The sequence below is a fragment of the Xenia sp. Carnegie-2017 genome, unplaced genomic scaffold, assembly GCF_021976095.1.
Source record: "Xenia sp. Carnegie-2017 unplaced genomic scaffold, XeniaSp_v1 HiC_scaffold_23, whole genome shotgun sequence".
NCBI lineage: Eukaryota > Metazoa > Cnidaria > Anthozoa > Malacalcyonacea > Xeniidae > Xenia > Xenia sp. Carnegie-2017.
Genome location: NW_025813486.1, coordinates 3,223,554 through 3,238,461, shown reverse-complemented (window position 1 = coordinate 3,238,461; position 14,908 = coordinate 3,223,554). Strand labels below are relative to the sequence as shown.

The 14,908-nt window shown below is 34.5% G+C and overlaps 1 long non-coding RNA gene across 1 annotated transcript; it reads right to left on the bottom strand.

Moving 5' to 3' along the window:
• Window positions 1-2,168: 2,168 nt before the first annotated feature.
• Window positions 2,169-11,968, bottom strand: LOC124448874. Its single transcript, XR_006949293.1, has 3 exons — window positions 11,929-11,968; window positions 10,568-10,649; window positions 2,169-2,820 (listed from the first exon to the last, which is right to left on the bottom strand). It is a non-coding gene; the product is annotated as an uncharacterized LOC124448874 (long non-coding RNA).
• Window positions 11,969-14,908: the final 2,940 nt, after the last annotated feature.

Here is a 14,908-nt window from a genome sequence, read left to right as displayed (position 1 = left end):
CAACATGATTTGGACCTAACGATTGTTTTTGAATTTCCAGAGCTTTTTTTAAAAACTCTATAGCTTTGTCGTAGTTTCCAGTTTTATAATACACATTACCAAGATTGTTTAAAGACGCAGCGACATCAACATGATTTGGACCTAACGATTGTTTTTGAATTTCCAGAGCTTTTTCGTAAAACTCTATAGCTTTGTCGTAGTTTCCAGTTTTATTAAACACCATTCCAAGATTGTTTAAAGACGCAGCGACATCAACATGATTTGGACCTAACGATTGTTTTCGAATTTCCAGAGCTTTTTCATGAAACTCTATCGCTTTTACGTAGTTTCCAGTTTTATCAAACACCAAACTAAGATTGTTTAAAGACGCAGCGACATCAACATGATTTGGACCTAACGATTGTTTTTGAATTTCCAGAGCTTTTTCGTAAAACTCTATAGCTTTGTCGTAGTTTCCAGTTTCATCAAACACCATTCCAAGATTGTTTAAAGACGCAGCGACATCAACATGATTTGGACCTAACGATTGTTTTTGAATTTTCAGAGCCTTTTCGTGAACCTCTATAGCTTTGTCGTAGTTTCCAGTTTATGAAACACCATTCCAAGATTGTTTAAAGACGCAGCGACATCAACATGATTTGGACCTAACGATTGTTTTGAATTTCCAGAGCTTTTCGTGAAACTCTATAGCTTTGTCGTAGTTTCCAGTTTTATCAAACACCATACCAAGATTGTTTAAAGACGCAGCGACATCAACATGATTTGGACCTAACGATTGTTTTGAATTTCCAGAGCTTTTCGTAAAACTCTATAGCTTTGTCGTAGTTTCCAGTTTTATCAAACACCATTCCAAGATTGTTTAAAGACGCAGCGACATCAACATGATTTGGACCTAACGATTGTTTTCTAATTTCCAGAGCTTTTCATGATAATTTTTAGCTTTGCTATACCTCCCGGTGTCATGGTATAAAAGACCGAGGATATTAAAATACCAAGCTTTGTCATAACTACATTCTTCTGATTTAAATTTCTCCAATAGTTCAAGAGCAAGATCGTATTTTCCAAAGTGTCTTAATCTGTCAACAAAATATTGGAAAACTTGTAAAGTGTTCATGTTGATTTTGTCTTGTTGGTCTTTAATAATTGAACAATTTTTTCAAGATGTGGCATTAATTTGATTTCGTCGTCTCTCTTTAAACATGTAAAGTGCTTTGGATATTTGATCAACGTTAATTTCCATTTCATGTTCTTCATTTGAATGTTCAGATTGATAAACAATAATTGCTTTGTGAACAATGCGATGTAGACTAATGTCATTATTTTCTGAATGCAAGAACAATGAGCATTCGTCTAAACAAAGACATATATCTTCCTCAGCTTGTTTGGGATCATTTTTTTGAACATAATAAACCATAATTTCTCGTGGTAAAGGATCAAATGATATCATAGAAAAAAAGCTAATAGCCAGTGCCAATATTGACGATTCTTCTGCACTTTGTTTGACAGCTAAAAGTGAAGCTTGTAACATACTTCTAGGATATACCGAGTTAAATTTAACAAAAATGGCGTCCATGTTTTCTTCTTCTTCTGAAGATATTTTCTTTAAATATTGTCTCCAAGTAAATGAGCAGTTTTCTTTGTTTACAAGACTGACATAATAACCAGTAGCAGCCAAAGCCAGCGGTTGACGATCTAATGCGTGCGATACTTCATTCAACAATTGATCATCAGCATTTTCATCTTTAGTGTAAGAATTTAACAATTGACAACATTCTCTGTCATTCATTCCACTACTGATAGAAATATGTTTGCTGAACAATTCATCGTGAGGTACGGCATCTGTATTCTGAACAGTTATTATTAGTTGTCCATTTTTCCACATGTGATCACCTACTTGTGGTAGTAACGAAGAAATTTCGCTCAGTTGCACAACGTTGTCGACAATAATCAACCAATTTTGCCAGAATTTCAATCGAGCAGATACTAACGATCGAAGGTTCTTGACTTTCTCTTTGGCGGACGAATTTTCATCTTTAAATTTTTCAACCATATACTTGTTACAGTTTAAACTCCAAGGTCACAGTAAGATTTTAAAAGAGATTCCACATTCTTCCCATCGAGAGTCATTACAAACGAAGTTTTATTTTTCCAATCACACGATATTTTTCACAAACCTGTCTCGCCAGTTGAGATTTACCACTGCCAGGATTACCAGTGATGTAGAAATATGTCAGTTCGTTATTGTTATCATTCCTTAATTTTTCAAGATCGTTTATGATTTTATCTTGTAATTCAGTGCGTTCAACAAAAATGATTGGGTTTTGAAGGAAGCACTTGGAACGAATTAAAACTGTTACGATGATTTTTTATTTTATTGATTTCATCGAGGGAAAATTTCAAATCTTGAAATGATTTTTCAATGATATTGACTCTATCATCAAAATCATCATCTGAGTATTCGCTTTCATGCCAATGTGCTTCTTTGTTTCTTTCAACACGAAGTGCATCAACAGCATTCTTTGTTTTTTTATCAAGATGTCCGCTAATCGATTTTGAATAAAGTATGGCATCGAATAATGTTGTGCAGTCCCATTTACTTGTGTCTCCCTCCTGATATTTTAACTGTAGGTTTTTATCCAACTTCCTACCCGATTCTAATTTGTAAAATTTTTTGCCACTTTTTTTGGTATCATCCCATTCTCCATGTGTTGATGTGTAACGAGAGTTCCATTCTTTGATGAAAAATTGAGCAAGTTCCGTTTGTACCACATTAATTACTCTTCTGATGTAAAAAAGATTTCTGCTTTCTCTTGATTCCATCTAAAAAAGAATATGATGTATAAACAAGACAGTTAAAATCATCAATTTTGAAAGTTCGACCTACATCATATATCACTCTTCGTTAAAGTCGAGGATTTACATGATGAAATCGAACTTATTTATTCGTTTATAAATTCAACTTCACCAAAAGCATGCTATTAATACAAATTTAGACATAGACAACTACTAAGTGGCAGAGATAATGCTACAGCTTTTGCCAATTACAGCAGCTTTTCAACAAAACATTAAAAACAACATGATATTCCACTGGATAGTACATGTGACTTGTTACAAGACAGACATTGCTGGTGCTAGATTTTTATGTCTTTGGATCGTCGATGTCAAATGTCGTTTGTAATGGCGAAAATCCAAGTTAGAAATGCTAGAGATGCCTCTGTACTTGACGGTATTTCTATACATCAGTTGATTGTTACTTGACAAGTTAATTCACACTTTATCTTACATACCTTAACTGACATGCGTGCCATTCAAAATTAGACTATTTAATTTAACGTGTTTTGTAGGAATTGAAACAGCAAAGAAAAAGCGCCCATCTCAAAATACTAGCATGCCTAATATGTCTGGTGAATGTTGATCAAAGTGGACTTAGTAAAGAAAAAAGCGGTATGGTTTAAAAAGTGAGAAGGGAAATAGTTCCTTCGGCAAAAAGTGAAGAGGGGACTTGTTTCTAGAGATAATTTACAATATTAAAATAACTTTGTCTTGAATTGACAAGGTGCTACGAATTTATTTTACATATCCTTGTTACTAGCACATGTTGGAAAATAAACCATCATAATAATCCAGGTCGCGTGACGTGAAGTAAAATTGATTTCTGTTAACCAATGGGATAATAGGCCAGGACTTGTTAAGAAAACTTTCATTTTTTTTAAGGGTAATCTAGTTGACTGTCGTAGCGAACTGTGATACACTATGTTCTTTAAATGTACGACACTTCGCGTTGTAGATTCATACCGGGGAGGCAGGTAACTTGCGAAACACAAAATCTTTTTTGCCTCTACGAATTCGACATAAATTTTGAAAGCAAAACATGCAAAGATGCAAAACGTTACAGGAATGTTACAGAATAATGCAGATCTAATACTAAATACCAAAAAAGATGAAAAGACTGACGCTGCTCATTGATCATTTAGGGTAAAAGGAAAAAAAGGAGTACAGCAAAAACAAAACTGAATACCAGCATTCTTATAAAATAAATATGTCAGTAATGAGGATATTTTGCACATTATTGTCTACAAAAAAAAGAACAATTTAATCTGTTATTTCCACTACGAAGGAAAAAAGTCAGCACATTGTGCCATAAAAGATTATCAAGAAAATATTGATTTGGTGTCATTTATCACAAATAAAAAAGAATAGATTTATTTGGATAATTGATTCTGGTGCCACTTAGCATATGACTTTTGAAAATGACTATTTATCGGACTATGAAGAGTTGAGAAAGCCAACGAAAGTAATTAATGGAGATGAACGTTTAATACTGATTTATGGGAAAGGAACTTATCTCGTGGCCTTTGATTTATATAAGTCACATTAACGTATCGTAATCTGGGGCAATGTGCAACATTTCCCATTGAAAATGAAATATCTGAGCCGTTAAACGAAGCTTAAGCTTAAAAGTCAGTTAGTGACTTCTTCGTGATGTATTTTATGTAAGAAAAGTAAAATTTAACACATTTTTTTGAAACGGAGAATTCATGGCGGCCGTCAAATGAAGACACTTTGCAAGCAAATTTTAATTGGTTCGATAAAGTTCTGTTTGGTTAAAAGGTATTTTGAATAATTTTGTTTAATATAGGGGGGGATCAGTTGCGTGCAAGGAACACTCGAGGGGGGCAGTCAGCTACTACTGAAAATGAGCCCCAAATATATACACTTTAAAAAGGGGGCCAAAGCCTGAGCCGAGAACCTAAGGTGGGAGTCGTGTTTGAGGAATCCGGGGGTAAATGCTCCCAGGGAAAATTCTTTATTAAGAAGCTCTAAAATGCCATTTTGTGGACTTTAAGGAGTGAAATCATTCTAACCGTATAAGGCCAAATGCGTTTATCCAATACAACTTGAAAATTTGACGCACTTATTCATTACAGCGCCTCCTAAAAATCAACATCTGAGGGAGCCACGGATCCAGCCCCCCCGTCTAGCATGTCACTGAGAGGATGTTGTTAATTTAGCGTGGATGTTGTTGCTTGAACTGAATTATCGTTTTATTAAAAAATGTCTTTGACAACATTTATATTTAAGATTTTAAATACAGTACTACCTTGGGGAAAATGAGACTGTCATCATATTTAGTAATGATCATAAGATACTATGTGTCTAGCGTACCTTAATGTGTTTTTCGTGTATGTTGTAAATTTGAAGGGACTATAAGCCAATGAAAAATGTTTCCTCAAATAGGTTTAATTCTTTGTTTCAAAATTGACTGCACCATAATGGAATATGTATTTGAAATCTAAGTGTCGGAACTTATGTAAATAACTAATTGATAATTGTTATTTGATACTAGGAATTTATGGAAGAACGGGAATAGGAACTTATGTTAATACTATATTAGTTGTGACACGTTGAAAGTCAGGGCTCTTCTGACGCTGGATGTTAATGCAAAAGCTTGAAATGTTTAAGATTATCTGTGATGCGTAATGTTATATTGCGTAAAATTGAGAATTGTGTCTCGACTGCGCAAGCAGTAGGATAGTATACAGTCCCAAAAACGAATCGGCAGACGTATAACTGCTTTGTGCTAACGTGCAAAGGAGAAAATTGCTACACGTGGCTCTTCAAGTCGGAGATATTTTAGTTGGAGATCTATTTGGAAATTCAAGTTTGTTAGTCCAATAGCAGAGTGGATGAATTTATGAGAAAGTAACGAGTGCGCGCAGGACATAGAAGATCGGCGAGGAAAATTGCTAGTAAATTAAAAGAGAAAATACGAGAAACGGACGGCAAAATCGATAGAAACGAGCTGAGACAGCTACGAGATGGATTGAACGACAAAATCGCAACATTAAAAATCCTTGATGACGCGATTATCGATATGCTGAGCAAAAGCAATGAGGAAACTGAGGAAGAAGAATTGGGAAAAGAAATTGAAGATGCGGACGAGATACGTGCAGAATTCGAGCAAGCAATTATGGATGTGAGCGACATCGTCAAGGAGTCTAATGTCACAGTTGAAACGGCAACAACGGCATTAAATGGCCCGCTGAACAACAGTTTGAAGAGTGAGACGCGCAGAGTTATAAGAGCAAAACTCCTAAATGTGGAAGTAAAGAAATTTAGCGGAGGGCTGCAAGAATGGCAAGAGTTTTTGGATTCGTTTGATAGTGCAGTGAATAATAATGACGGATTGGCTGACGTAGACAAGTTTGCGTATTTAAGGAGTTTTTACTCGAACCTGCAAGATCGACAATATCGGGATTTCCCCTAACTTCAGCGAACTATCACAAAGCTGTAGGATTGTTAAAACGAAGATACGGGAAAAAGAACGTGATCAAGAAAGCGCATATCCAGGATTTAATGAACGTAAAACCCGTAACGGACGAAGGAGACATCGACAAGCTTCGGCGGTCATACGACACCTGCGAGACAAGCTACCGGGGTTTAAAGGCCTTAGGAGTGGACGAAGCCGTTTATTCTTCAATTCTAATAACGGAAGTCAATGCGAAGTTGCCGGACGCTTTTCCATTGACAATAACAAGAGATTCGATTTCACGGAAATGGTCTATGAAAGATGCGTTAAACGCAATTCTTAAAAAGTTGGAGTTTCGAGAAGTTCACACATCGATCGGTGAGAAAACCAAAAGATAGGATGGGGAGAAACAACGAGAAAAGTCGCGACAAAGACATATGGCGTCAGCATCAGCACTGCACGCGAAGCAAGAGAGTTGAAACGAGACGGTAAAGCGAAAAGAAAATGCGTTTATTGTCTCGGGAACACAATCCAGAGGAATGTAAGAAAATAACCACTGTAACTGAGAGAAAACAACTCATTCGTAAGTACGGAAGATGTTTTATTTGTTTGAAGAAAAGACATGTCAGTAAGAATTGTAATAGTAATGATAAATGTAATGCATGTGCGAAGGCACACCATAGGTCAATTGTGAAGCCAATGGGATTCTTACAGGTCATATTCAAACCAACCATTCTTTTCTGGGATCTCATTGTAGGATAGCATTACAGACAGCACAGGCTTTTATTATAGGAGATAAGGGACGTGTTAGGGTCAGAGTGTTATTTGATTCAAGAAGTCACAAGTCATTTGTGAATAGAAAGATTATACAGGGAGCAGGTATTCAGGCTAGTAGGAAATAATGGATAGAAATCAAGCCTTTTTCTCAAGAGAAGGCTAAAGGTAAGTTGCGAGAGTTGTCAGTTACAAAGGGAGAGAGTGTAAGCATCGAGGCATATAGTGTAGACTGTATATCTCAAATTAGGAATGAACATGTAAAGTTAAGAAAGATGGATTATTCACATTTAAAGGGTCTGTGGTTTTTAGATGTTTGCAAGGATAAGGAAGTTTTAGATATTGAAGTTTTGATGGGAGCAGATTATCATTGGTGGTTTCAGGAAGGCAATGTTGTTTGGGGGCAGGCAGATGAGCCAGTTTCTGTGTCTGCTAAGTTAGGTTGGGTGTTGTCCAGCCTCATGAAAGCGAGAATTGATTTGGATAACATGCACACTCAAGTAAACTTCATTACACATGAAAGTTCAGGAAGTTTAAGTTTAGATAAGAATTTCAACCGTTTGTGGGATTTTGAAACTTTAGGAATAGCAGATGAATATGAAGTTCATAAATCTTTAAGGGATTCTATTATGTTTAATGGTAACTAATACAGTGCCATATTGCCTTGGAAAGAAGGACATAGTTTAGATTACACAAATTACAGCATAAGCTTAAGAAGATTAAAGGTCAGTTAGTACGGCTGAAAAGGTAACCAGAAATTTTAGAAGAGTATGATAAGACAATCATAGATCAATTGAGGAAGGGTATTATAGAACCAGTGATAGAACTGGAGCAAGCTAATAAAATACATTATTTATCGCATCATGCAGTTATTCGCAGGGAAGCAAAACAACTCAGATAAAAGTTGTTTATGATGCATCGTGTAAAGAGTCACCCAAGGTTTCCTCGCTCAATGACTTCTTGCATGTGGGACCCAAATCAGCACCATTGCTCTTTCATGTTTTGATAAAGTTTAGAGAGAAGAGAGTCGCTTTAGTGGCAGATATTGAAAAGGCATTTTTGAATATAAAAAAGTTGATACTTTGGACGGGGATTGCCTAAGATTTTTATGGGTTGATGACATAAACATCGAGAGAGTGAAACCTGTAGAATACCGATTTTGTAGAAGAGTGTTTGGGGTTAACTGCTCTCCATTTTGTTGAATGTAACTCTGCAGTATCATTTAGATTTATTCATAGAGATAGAAAAGGAATTTGTTAAAAAATTCAGAGATAGCTTTTATGTCAATTATCCAGTGTCTGGTGAACAATCCAAAAAGAAAGTAATGAGGTTGTATGAGTCAGCAAGTGAGCGATTGGCTGCTGGAGGATTTAGGCTTAGGAAGTGGCTAAGTAATGATGAGAAAGTTTTGAAAGAAGTAGAAACAAGAGAAAGAAGAATTTTAGAGGAAAGAAGGGCAGAATTTAGTAATTCGAAGTGGTTGATTAGCAAACTTATGCCAAAGCATCAGTTGGGGAAAATAGTATCAGTGGAAGTTTTGAGAAAGTACTAAGATTGGGATGGGAGTGTACAAGTCCAATCACTTTGTATTTAGCCTCTGGAAATTGGCTGAAAGAGCAAAGGCAATCATCCCAAGTAAACAAAATATACTAAGTATACTTGCAGGATTATTCGATCCCTTAGTTATTATAAGTCCAGTTGTAGTTTGTGCTAAGTTATTGTTTCAGGAGCTGTGTATTGAGAAAGCTGAATGAGATAATGAGCTGGAAGGTGAAAAGAAAAACGTTGGGAGAGATGGATAGTAGATTTAGAGAGAGTCAGGGATTTAGTTGTGGCGAGATGTGTCTATGGTAATTAACTTGGTAAGGTAAAGTGTTACTTGCATGGGTACGCAGATGCCAGCCAAAAGGCATACTGTGCGGTCGTATATTTTGTGACAGAGATAAACGGTGCCTACCACGTAGAGTTGCTTACGTCGAAAACAAGGATAGTGCCAATAAAGTTGCCGACAATTCCCACACTATTAGTGATGTCAGCTAGAATATTAGCACAGTTGGTGGACACAGTGAAGTTGGCCATAGAAGGTTACATTCAATTTATTGGTACATACTGTTGGTTGGACAGTATGACTGCATTGAGCTGGATGGGTAATAGGGGAGAATGGAAACAGTTTGTGCGCCATAGAGTTAAGGAGATTTTAAGATTGAGCAGGAAGGATAATTGGAAACACTGTCCTGGTGTAGACAACCCTGCGGACTTAGGTTCATGGGGGTTTACGGCATTAAAATTCAAGGAAAGTAAACTTTGGTGGAAGGAACCGAAGTAGTTGTCAGGTCTCCAGTGTGATTGGCCAATGCCAAAGAGGTTAAAACTTCAGAAGAAAGTCTTGGGGAAGCCGGAAGACAGTATTGGCTAACACACAAGTGGTTGATAAAGATTGTGTAAAAAAATTTGCCAAATTTAGTCAAATTAAAGTACGCATCGCATTATTTTCCTGCTGTGTTACAAAAACAATTTGTCTTGATTTAGTTGATAGTTTAAGTGCACGTTGTTTATTGAATTGCATGCGAAGATTTACTGCTAAATTGGGAGCAGCCTCGCTAATTGTTTCGGACAAAGCCAAAACATTTAAAGCAACTGAGAAAGCATTGAAGGGGATTTATGGAATTAAGGAGGTAGAATCATGATTGGAAGACAATCAGTTGATATGGAACTTTAATTTGGCGAGGACAACCTGGTGGGTTGGATTTTTTTAAAGAATGGTAGCATTGGTGAAAGGTTGTCTGAGGAAGGTGTTGGGTAACGCTAAATTGAACAAGGAAGAACTGTTAACAATATTAGTTGAGGTACAAGGTACGTTAAACTCTTGACTATTGATTATGTATATGAAGATGAAGTGAATGTAGATGTACTGGCTTCTGCGCATCTTATGTTTGGAAGAAGATAAACATCTATTCCAGACGAAAGAACTCAGCATACTATTAACGACGTATTTAGCGAAATTGAGAAAGCATTTTTGGTCCAGGTGAAGGAAGGAATGCTTAACAAGCTTAAGGTAGTGTCATAAGAATGGAAAAGTTAAGGGTAGTTTGTGTCCGAAAGTAGGTGATGTAGTTCTTGTGTTTGAGAAAAGTTTGAAAAGAGGATTTTGGAAAATAGCAAGAATCGAGAGATTGATCAAGGGAAAAGATAATATAGTTAGAGGAGCGGAAGTTAACGTTGTTAGCAAGGGAAAGCCACTGCACATAAGCAGGCCTCTTCAGAAACTGTATCCACTAAAGATGGATGCAAAGGTACGTAAAGAAAATTCAGCGTCTTTCATGTAGAAAATACAATCATGCTATTCTTCCTCCCCATACTTTTGAACAGGTTTCACAGTTTTTACCTATTATGCAGCTTATGATCAATAGTTAAAAAGTTTGTATATAGACTTTGATATGATTTCTCATGCATGTTTATTCATACTTTACCTAGATTATTCTTTAGCTAATTTTTAGGTCGGCTAATGTAGATATAAATCTCGCTTTATTTTTGTAAAATTACCTTTGTTTTAGAAGTAAGACTTCATATCTGTCGATCTCGTCGTCCAAATTAAGCTTGCTTTACTTCTTTATATGTCACATACCTAACAAAAGATGAGAGATTTAATATAAAGAACAAAGATGAAAAGTAAGACAGGATCTCCTTCAATTTTATAAAACATTAATGACATCTCTCTAGAACATTCAAGTTCTATAGCTACGTGTACACCACAGACTAAAAACAATTGTTAATGAAATAAAAATACATAAATAAGAACCTCATGCAGAGTACATAATAACATTGAAATGAGTCAAATTCCAAAGGATTACTTTAAATAATATTAAGTTTAACAAGTTTAAACCTCAAGAATAAAGGATCACCTTTCTAAAATAGGATTTCAATGTGAATGATTAAGACACAATTTTTTAAAGCATTAAATCGATTTTTCACTTCGCTAATCATACATTCCATACATGCATATTATTGCAAAAATCAGTTCATATTATAAAAAGACCTTTGTTATTAAATAACAAATTTTAAATTATCAATACATTTTAATTATCAACTGCACGCAATTGTAAATACCTATTATCAATAAAAAACACTATACATATAGCAGTAAAGGATGCAATGAAAGTAAACCTTAACACTGTTAAATTAACATATGATCAAAAGTATAGTTTTGAAAGCTCTGTGTTGCATGAATCAACATTTAACAAAAAATAGATTCGGTCGCGTTCTTCCTCTGTGTGTAATTACATTCTTCCTGTGTTTAACTTTTGCTTATTTTTCAAATTTTCTTATTTCTAAAAGAAATGATTTGTTGTATACAACTGTCAACATTTTGCTACACACACAGAGATTAGTCAAAAGTAGCGTCAGCAAAGAAGGGAGGTGATGCATGGTTAGACATGTCCCCCCCCCCCTATATAAATATTTACAAATCTCCCTTTTTTCCATAGACAAGTATAGTTTATAAAGAAAACATCAGCGTCCTACTTGTAGAAATATTCTCATGTTATTCTGCCCCCACACTTTTGAAAAGGTTTTACTGTCCTTAACCATGCAGCTTATTGTCAATAGTTAGAAAGCTGGTGTATCAAATTAAATGTGATTTCTCTTGAATGTTTAGTAATGCATTATCGACAAGCTTCAGTAGCAAAGTTGTTATGTAAAGTTAATAATATAGTTTCAGTATCTCATTTTATTTTCGACAAATTACCTTTGTTTTAGGAATGAGACTACATACATGACGACCGTGTAGAGAAAATTATGTTTGCTTTAGTTCTTTACATGTCATTTACCTTGCAAAGTTGAGTGATTTAATATAAACAACGCAACCACATACATATCAGTTTAAAAATGGTGTTCATAATTCATACCTTTTTGTTATATCAATCTTTTATCCATGTAAGTTTTGTTACATAAACACATTTAAATAGTGAACGAAGATGAAGAGTGAGTCAGGATCTCTTTCAACAAACAGTGTTATAAAACATTAATGACGTGTATGTAGAACATTCTAGTTATATAACTAAGTATACATCACTGACTAAAAACAATTGTTATAGAAATAAAAATACATAAATAAGAAACTCATGCAGAGTACATAATGAAATTGACATTAGTCAAATTCCAAAGGCCTACTGCTAAGTCTTATAAAGTTTCATAATTTTTAACTCAGGAATAGAGAATCATCTATCTAAGACAGGATTTGAATGCCAATGATTAATGCACGGTTTTTGCAACTGTGAAAGGATTTTTTTCCTTCATTAATCAAAAATTCCATACAATTATAATCTTGCGTAAGTCAGTTCTTATTATAAAAAACCTTTGTTATTAAATAAACCGTTGTAAATTATGAATACATGGAAAACATCAGTTGCACGCAATTATAATTACTTATGATCAATAAAGACACTGTGGATACAACATTAAAGGTTGCAATGAAAGTAAACCTGAAAACTGTTAATCAAACATAATCAAAAGTATAAATTTAAAAGCTTACTGTGTTGCATAAATCAACATTTCCCAAAAATAGATTCGGTTGCGTTCTTTTTCTGTGTAAATACATTCTTCCTGTGCTCAACATTGCTTATTTTACAAATGTTCTTACTTTTAAAATGAATGGCTTGCTCAATACAATTAACAACATTTGTTAGACATACAGCCATTAGTCTAACAAAATGGAGGCGATGCATGATTGGACATGCTATCCCCCCTACATAAATATTTACAGATTCCCATTTTTTCCATAGACAAGTATGCTATTTCACCTCTCGCCTACCTTTGAACAGGTTTTGCTTTCGTTTACCATGCAGCTTATTGTCAATAGTTAGAAAGTTGGTATGTCAATTTAGATATGATTTCTCATGCATGTTTAGTCATACTTTATCGTGACGCTGCTTTAGCTAATTTGTCATGTGCTTAGTGCAGTTGTAAAATATCGCTTAATTTTTCAAAAATTGCCTTCGTTTTAGAAGTAAGACGACCGTGTGAATAAATTATGCCTGTTTTAGATACGAGAGATTTAATATAAACAACGCGACCACATACATATCATTAAAAAATGGTGATCATAGTTTATGTCATATGGTAACATTAATTTTTTATCCATGTAAGTTTTGTTACATAAACACATTTAAATAACGAACGAAGATAAAATGAGAGTCAGGATCTCCTTCATTACTATGAAACATTAATGACATGTCTGTGGAACATTCAAGTTCTATAGCTAGGTGTACATCACTGACTAAAAACAATGGTTATAGAAATAAAAATACATAAATAAATAATATAAAGTTTAACAAGTTTAAATTCAGGAATAAAGGATCACCTTTCTAAAATAGGATTTGAATGTGAATGATTAAGACACAATTTTTGAAACTTTAAGTCGATTTTTTCACTTCGCTAATCAAAAATTCCATACATGTATATTTTTGCAAAAATCAGTTCATATTATAAAAAGACCTTTGTTATTGAATAACCCATTGTAAATTATCAATACATTTTAATTATCGACTGCACGCAATTGTAAATACTTATGATCAATAAAAAAAACTTTACATATAACAGTAAAGGATGCAATTAAAGTAAAATAATTCAGGATCTACTTCAACAAACAGTATTATCAAACAATAATGACATCTATGTCACAGTATAGGAAATATACAGTAGGTCCACTTCATGTGCAACTGGCTGATGTATATTTAATTAGATTACTGGCTGTCGTTAATCAATTCATCATTCCTATTGGTCAAAAAAAGCAATTGACTGGCTGCCACTATGGTAATCACATGCGTAATAAGATATATGTGGCACGAAAAATTTTAATAGAGTGGCTCTACTGTATGTTCTTCTATAGTGTGTCTATGTAGAACATCTCAGTTATATAACTAAGTATACATCACTGACTAAAAACAATGGTTATAGAAATAAAAATACATAAATAAGAACCTCATGAAGAGTACGTAAAAACATTGAAATTAGTCAAATTCCAAAGGACTAGTGCTAAATGTAATAAAGTTTCAGAAGTTTTAACTCAGGAGTTGAGGAAAGACATTGAAGAAACAAACCAAAAATCAGTAGCATTAATAAAAACCATTGAGATTTTTACAAGAAAAATGGAGATAAATCCAATAACAAATTATCCTTTATCGTCAGTTTAGTCACTTACATTTGTAGTTTCCAGCCGTATGATCTATTTTCATAAATAATATTGAAACAAGTAGCTACGTGTGTCACACATTTCATAAGGGTTTTCCTCTTTCAAATTTCTTTTTGCTGCTGCAATCAACATTTAGGACGTGATACTGATATTATATAACTGTACATCGTGGCTTTCAAATGTTTAAATATTTGCGATATGTCCTTGTTAAGTAGCATTCAGATGTTGGCGGTCTTGATTTTTTAAAAACACGTTTAAATACATCTGCAACCAAATGAGACGTGCTACGGTAACTTGCCATCGAGGAGAGTTGAAGGCAACAACTTTATTTTGCATGGCAAAATCAAAAATCTTTATACTTCTCGTCTATGTGTAAAGTCTTGTTCCATCTGATATGAACAACATCTGCCTTCCATGACGCCTCGTGGCTTATATGTGGCTTGAAGTGAATAGTATCTTTATAAATAGTGTTGAGCATGTCATTATACGTATTTGTTCCACATGATTGTTTAATCCTCTGGGAACCGTGCCTTTTCAAAAGTTCATACACATCTCGTTTGGTGATTGTAGCCTGTGAGCAACAACGGCCTTTAGAGGCTTAAACTCATTGTTTGTTCTTGAACAAATTACCGGGTATCTATCATATCCACTTTTTAAAAACAAAACGTATTGTTGCCAAGCAAATGAACTCTGCT